The sequence below is a fragment of the Megalops cyprinoides genome, chromosome 14, assembly GCF_013368585.1.
Source record: "Megalops cyprinoides isolate fMegCyp1 chromosome 14, fMegCyp1.pri, whole genome shotgun sequence".
Classification (NCBI taxonomy): Eukaryota; Metazoa; Chordata; class Actinopteri; order Elopiformes; family Megalopidae; genus Megalops; species Megalops cyprinoides.
In genome coordinates, this window is record NC_050596.1 from 18,077,966 (window position 1) to 18,085,411 (window position 7,446).

A 7,446-nucleotide genomic window follows, 5' to 3' on the forward strand; every position below is an offset into this window, starting at 1 on the left:
AATAATAAGACAAATATTAATACAAAAAATAATAGTTTATGAAGAACATTTTAAAAGGAAATGTGTCAACATAAGAGGCAGAGACATCCATCATGTGTTCAGTTCATTTTTAGAGTTTGTTTCCTGTGGTGTGCCCCCTCCCCCACCTCCCCCCCAATAAAGCCACACAAGTAAACTCACAAACAAATAGGGAGAAATATAAAGGATGAATCATATCTGCAAAAATTGGAAAAGCATACAGAAATGAAAAAGCGCTGCAAAGGTCAGCAATGTGTGCGCGGCTGTGACACTGCGCGTTATAATTACCCCCGGGGTCAATATTGACCTGTGGTGGGTGGGCTGTGTGCAGCTGCCCAGGAGTGTGGTTGTCACCGTCAGGGCAAAAGTTAGCACAGGATGTACGCTCCCTCCCTTGCTCCCTCCCTCGCTCTTTCCCTCCTTCTCTCTCCTTATACCTGCGCCCCTGCATGCCCTCTTCTCTCTCCTCGCCGTGCCTCTTCCTCTCGTTCTCCTGGGCCTGTTTCTCCGTCTGCCTCCCTCTCTCCCTGCGCACCCCTTGGGTCTCCCTGCCTGACATCACTGGGACGAGAGTGGGCAGGGGGAGTGGGAGGAAGGTGTGGGGGGGGGTCTGGATGGGGAGGGGGTTGTCTGGTTCTGTCTCACCAGAGGACAGAACCGACCACGGCAAACATTGGCGAACAAGACTCCCCTTTCTATCTTTCATTTTAGGAAAATTATCCCCTAAAAATATATCACGCTTGGCTTTGAAGGTGAATGTTTCATTTTATTTTTTTTTCATCCATAGATAAAAACATCTTTCAACGACGAAAATTCCAGTACCATTGAGTAACGTTTCCCACTAAAGGTAGCCGGTGTGTTTACTGAGGTCTGGGAAGGTGAAAGTAGCATTATCATCGGTGGGTCAGCCTTCTCAGTGGCCCTCAGGCCTGTGGGAAAATAAACAATACGCACACACATACACAGGACACCACAAAATAGAAATGTAAATATGCTCATGTATATTCTGGTAAGTTTGAAATCCATAAGAATCGTTCTTTCAGTCCATGGATGGAGGAAGAGTACTGGGACTGTATGTAAGTGAGTCTTTCTGGGTTACACCTGTCAAGTTCTAAAAGGATGTCCAAGCAAGGGGTGTTGAGTAATGAACCCGTCCGGGCCCTGTACATGCCCCCCTGTGCTGGCAGAGCAGGGTGTGGGTCTAGGTTAGGGTTGGGCATGTGGACATGTGGGCTGCGGGAGCCGGGTCGATGTGTAGGCCGCTCAGTGCATTCAGGGAGGGTGACACACTGCAAGCGTATGCGAGGCTGCTGGGCTGGCCGTACCCAGGGAAAGCCGCGGACGCCGCAAATTCGGAGGAAGACTCAGACAGGAGCGGAAAAACAGGACGTCTCCGAGAAAGCCACCCCGTCAGAGGGACGCGTTGTTTACTCGCCGAGGGGCGCCTGACGTTCCGACCGCGGCGTCGGCATCAAAACAACAACACCCACCTCACACATCCCGTAAAAATGCAGAGACACCCAAATCACAGAGAATTACTCCTGTCCCCAAACCCCCATTTCCCTTCGAGCGCTGACCGTCTGTAATCACCCTGAGGAGGCAACCGCCATGCTATATCACTGCACTAATTACTAACACTTCGCAGCATCAAGGAAGGGGGGGTGGGGGGGTGGGGGGTGGCACCATGCATGGAACTGCCACCTCCTTTCCCACCTCAGCCTACATGGTGCCCATCCGTCTCGTTTCCCCTCTCAGGAAATCTCGCTGACTGACCTCAGGCTTTCAGGAGCCTGCGATGTTCATTTGATGCGCCCATGTGAAATTTCTAAGCGCCATTTATTCTGATTTTATTTTACGCATTTGTGTCCCGTCACGTAGCTGTTGAATTTACCAGGTCGGCAAGAGCAGAATATCCACTTTAATCTTTAACGCTTTTCAAAGAAGAGGTGGCCACATTCCATCTTGTCTCTGACCGCTTTGTACTTTCTGTTTCTTTTTACGGGCAATGACGTGAAACTGAAAATCTGAGCCGGAGATAAACAGCTTTTTTTTTCCCTCCGAGTTTCTCTCCCTCTCTCCTTCTCTCCATCTCTCTCTCAGCAGATGTAAAGTCCAGGAGTGGTATCCCGGGTTTCCCACAAGAGAACGTATTTTCCGACCGCAGGGTTGAGAAGCCAGCCACCAAACAGCCTGCTGCAAGCCAACATAAAACAAAATTCGAGAGAAAAAAATGTACAAAAAAATGAAAAAAAAGGGCAAAAGCGATGGATTTTCTAATCCAGCCTTTATTGAGGTTCCTGGTTTCGGCAACGCAACCTTTTTTATGTGCGAGAAGCTTTCTCTGTAATTACCTCACCACCACCACCGGACCGGCTTGTAATAAAAGAGCTCTATTCTGGGATTCTCTGTAATAATGGCCTCCTTTCCTCTCTTGTCAGATTAATGCACTTCTGTCTCATTCTCATCTGTTGAGGAGGGCTGGGAGCAGGTTGTGGATAGGGAGATCCAGCTGTCAGAGATGGAAGATGTTAGTTGAATGGCTGTCAAATAACCACCCTTCACTGGGCAAGAGAAAAAGGACTGATCATACCTTACCAGCTGAACAACCCATAGAGGTAGATCACCTGACCTGGCTAGCATGAGCTAACCATTCAATACATAGGGAAAAAAAGACACTTAGACATAAGAAGCAAGGAAAATATTAGAGGACGTGATTTCTATCACAGGATGGGTTTATAGCCCAGCCTTTGTGTGTGTCTGCCACATTCGGAAGAGAGATCAGCCTCTACATTCTACAGGCTGTCTTGAAATACCAGCCTGCCCACAAGCACCTGAACCCAGCTCCACAGCAGAGCCAGGGGAAGAGCAGCTGAGACATTCCACACCCCAAGTGAGAACTTGAGGCTGATCACACATGCGCACACGTGCACATGCGTGCACACACACACAAACACACACACACACACACACCTACATGGACACGCTCAGCTGCACACATGCACATGCACCTGCACATGTATGCAAATACACAAACATAAATTCACATATACATATCCGTATGTTCACACAAATCACATGTGCATCATCCGTGTGTGACACACTCCATAAACACACTGAACGACCCTGGTCTTTTAAAAACTTGTTCATCCATTCACTTAAAATCTTAAATTAATTTCCCATTCCGATGATTACCGTACGTGAAAATGGCTTTGCTATTTAGTTTCAAACAAAAAAATTGAACTTGAAATATGAGATTTTTTTTAGGTTTCTCAGGATGTGTTCCACTGTCAACACATAATATTCAACATTTTTAAGTTAAGGAATGACCAATTGACCAATAATGAAAAATGAATTTCAAAAAGGCGATAAATCTCTGTAAATGGCAAAGAGCGTTTGCTTAGTAAGTGCACTACATTGACATGGCAGATGTGCCAAGCAGTAACATGCAGGTTGTTGGGTATACTACAAACCCATGCAGCACCATGAGTCAGACACGTCTTAGGGTTTATCAGTCATATTTAACCTGAGGTATTTCTCCTTATAAACATTTACCTCTACACTGTCTGTCCTCATTTAAACAACTTCATTTTCATCTTAATTTTCCATTCGCTTTACATGATTGCAAACCCTCTAGTACACCTTAGTGTGCTTTCCCCTGTTATCTGGATTCATCCAATAGCAGACACAGTTCATCACAGACATTAGTTTACAGCCAAAAAATCTTTATATGGCTAGCTATAGAAACAAATACACAAATACATTTCCTGATATTTTTTACTTGGGAATCCCAACACAGGCCTGAAGACCTTCCATCTAGCTTCCATCTATTCTTGTTCTGCTGCAACCTCTCATGTCTGCATTAAAAAGTTTGTTTGCAACTTACCATAGCTGTCTAGTTAATAAGGTTGACACAGCTAGCTAATTTTTTTTCTCTCTAACTCTTTCCAGCATTTGACACATGACCATATTCTCTTTGAAATATAAGGTGTAAAAGCATACGGCCAAATTACACAAAAGAATGTAAGAAACACAAGGTAGCACTGCTTCGGAACAGTGCTTGTTCAGTTTGTGTATGGTAATGTGACCTAAATTGTTTGGAGTGAACTGGTGTTCATTTTTATATCATGATTTTAATGGCAGTCCTATTTTTGCCAGTGTTTTTACTGACTTACACAGAATAACTACTTTGTCCTTATTAGTAACTTGGCATGCTTATATGCTGGAAGTGTTTTTGAGGAGATTTAGTACACATTGCAAGCCTGTTGATCAGACAACTGTGTGCACTGATTTGGTTGTAAACAACCTGTGTTTTGGGCCATGCTATGGTTTCTTGCCTCAGCCCTCTGAGATATATGTTGTGGAAACGCCATCAAGTATTTTGTGGTAATCAATAAAGTCACCTTAAAACTCCCTCTGTGTCTTGCTTTAATTTACTCTTAATTGGATCCTTGGCCTTGCCAGCCCCCCCCCTTCTCCCAGAGCACATTCCAGTGGTCAGAGCCATTAAACTTAGAGCAGTGCGTGGTCGCTGTCCCTAATACAGCAGCAGCTGATTTTCTCTGAAAAGGAGGGAAAAAAGTGAAAAACACAGTCTCGTTGCATGACAGAATCCCTCCCAACCAAGACTTGTCCTTTAATACCGAGGGCCTTTTCAAGTGGTTTCCCCACGACTGCACTTCGGGCAGCACAAACCGCATGGCAGGGACAGCGCTAATTATACCCCGAGAGTGTGCGTATGCGTGTTTCTGTGTGCGCGAAGAATGCAGCAGCCATTGCAGCAAACTCCAAATTGAACTGACATGTCTTTATGTTGCGACACCATCTGTGTTAAGGTGGCGGGAAGGAGAAAGGAAGGGGGTGTAGGAGAGAGGGGAGCTCTCTCGTTATGATCCAGGTGAAGCCGTACACAGATGCGTGTACATATCCTCACAAAACCCTGCATCCCAGCCATGAGGAATCTGAATGGACTAGCACAGAGTAAACACCTTTCTCACCACAGAGATCGGCCCATGGGCCCTGGATCGCCCTCCACCTCTAAACACTACAGGGGCTCCGTTCACACCCCCTGGCTGCTGGTCTCTGTTGACAGAGATAGTATTTATACCCCTGATGCATGTTCTGTACAGACACATCCAAAATTGCAACATACAGGCCCTCTGTAACTCTCTTCAGTCTCCACAGCCTAACAGCACAAGTCATAAAAGATAACAGGATAAATGAAAGAAGCTGAAGATTTGGAGTCATATATAAAGAGAGCTAAAGTCTTTTAATTTACAACAAATAATTTTTATTTTTTGGTGTATTTTAAAAAGCAAAATTTATTAGACTTATTTCATTTCAAGGCAACTAATCCCTTATAGTATTATGAAAATGTTCACATTGTCACTGCCTTGGTTTCAATTCAGTGCAGCTAAAGCTCACTTATGAAGTGTAATGGTGGGATGTGTTGCATGTTTCCTTGTGGAACAACATGTCAGCAAAATGTTATGCTCATTTAAACTGAGAAAGCTGGGACCACTGCTTCTACTTCTACCTGAGAGCATCGTAGGCCTTAGGAGATGGTTTTAGAATATTGTAAACCAATAAACTATGAGTGTACCTGCTGCACTGATACAGGTTGGCCATTGCAGAAACGTTGGAGTCAGGACTTATATGCCATACAAGTTCAGAAATCATGGAGTCATAGCATGCGTCACAACCTCAGGACGCTGCTATGTTTTTACAAGTATTCTTGCACGATTTACAAGAATTGCACTGTGTGTTCTAGACGTGACTCACAGCTCATACGGTAGGTGCCTGCAAGAGCAGCAACCGCTGCTGATGAGCCGACATGCGATTCTATTCTGAATTTCTGAATCGTCGTATCAACCTCATACAGGCTGCTATGAGGAGAGCGTAAAAAGCTATGCCCTGTATAGTTGTGTGTTCTAGGCTTTGCTCACCCTAGACAGTGGCTGAGAATGCACACAGTCTCTCTCAGAGAATCTCTCCGAACACTGTCCACTGTGACAGAGGGATCTCACTTTCCCCTCTCCCTCTGTAACTGCCCTTTCTCCTCTTCCTGTCATTCTAATATCTCCCCTACACAACCTTCCTTTAAGTCTTTTCTTTTGCCTCTCTCCCCTTGCTGTCAACCCCAGGCTCTGTCTTTTTCTCCCACTTTCTTATTTTTTTGTCCATTTCTCCTACAGAGGTCATTGAAAAGAGTCCAGAGGTAGGCATAGGTAGCTCTGCTGGAAGCCACAGTCGGCCGAAGGGGTGAAAGCTTAGGTTCCCGTTGCAGGATGTGCTCCCGTTTAAGGGTTAAATCTGTTTAACTTTCAGACAATAAGCGACTGGGTTCAACAGGAAGCACAATGCCCCCTCCACCCCCCAGCTTCTGTTTCCTCCCCTTCTCCAGACATTATTTTATTCATTTGGCACATTCATACTGTCTGTGACAGACCATGCCAGGCTCTGCTGGGTCAGTCCAGCCCACCTTATCCATTGGGTCTTTTCAGAATTTCTGTCCTCCACTAAAATAGAAGCTTCTCAAGAGAGGACAAAAACTGCCCCAAACCAGGCCAATCCCATGCATTATACCACAAGTGTAAGAAACCTCAGACCAGGGTCATAATAATTCTGCTGAGTTTTAGAAATGTTTCAGTGATCTGCGCTACAAAGCATTCTTGCATTCTGTCTTATCTGTGTTTTTGGAAGCACTCCCAAGACCATCTCAAATGGTAGAATTTGGTCAAACAAGATGGGAAGACCACGGGCAATTATCAGGAGCCAGTTGGCATCTTATATCAGTTACTTGCGTGCAATAAAATTAAATGAATCCTGACAGCCGTCATCCACTCTGACCAAATGTCCTTTGGAACAGGAGAATTTGCTGAAGATAAAAACAAGCAAAAAAGCAAACAAGAAACAAGCAAAACAGTGACTATTTTTGCCAGGAGACGGTGTAATAGATTTTTTTGAGGATCATTTAAAAATTTCTTGAAAATCTTTTAAATTGTTTTACGTACTGGTATTATGTGTGCACTTTTTATCACTAGGCCCTTGTATGTGTGTGTAGATAATTCTCTGTTATGTTCATAAATTTACCATGAATTAAATATGTTGCCTTATTTTCTTTAAAGGGCCAAGGAAAAGATACTTCCTAATGGCCAATTAAATCCTATTATATTATTGTACTGTTACAGAAAGTTAAGACTTTTTCTAATTACATAAATTAAACCTAAATTGACAGGTAATTTGACTACCTTTCAGAATATCCGATGCTGTATCAAAACCAGACCCTGTCCTTTCCTACTACTGTGGAACCTGGATGGCCAGTCATGTTCTCAGCCAGCCCTCTCTCTTAATTACACAACCACTGCATACTAACAGCTCTGCTTCCATGTGCCAGCTCCTTCAGTACATCATGCTGCATAACCACGCACA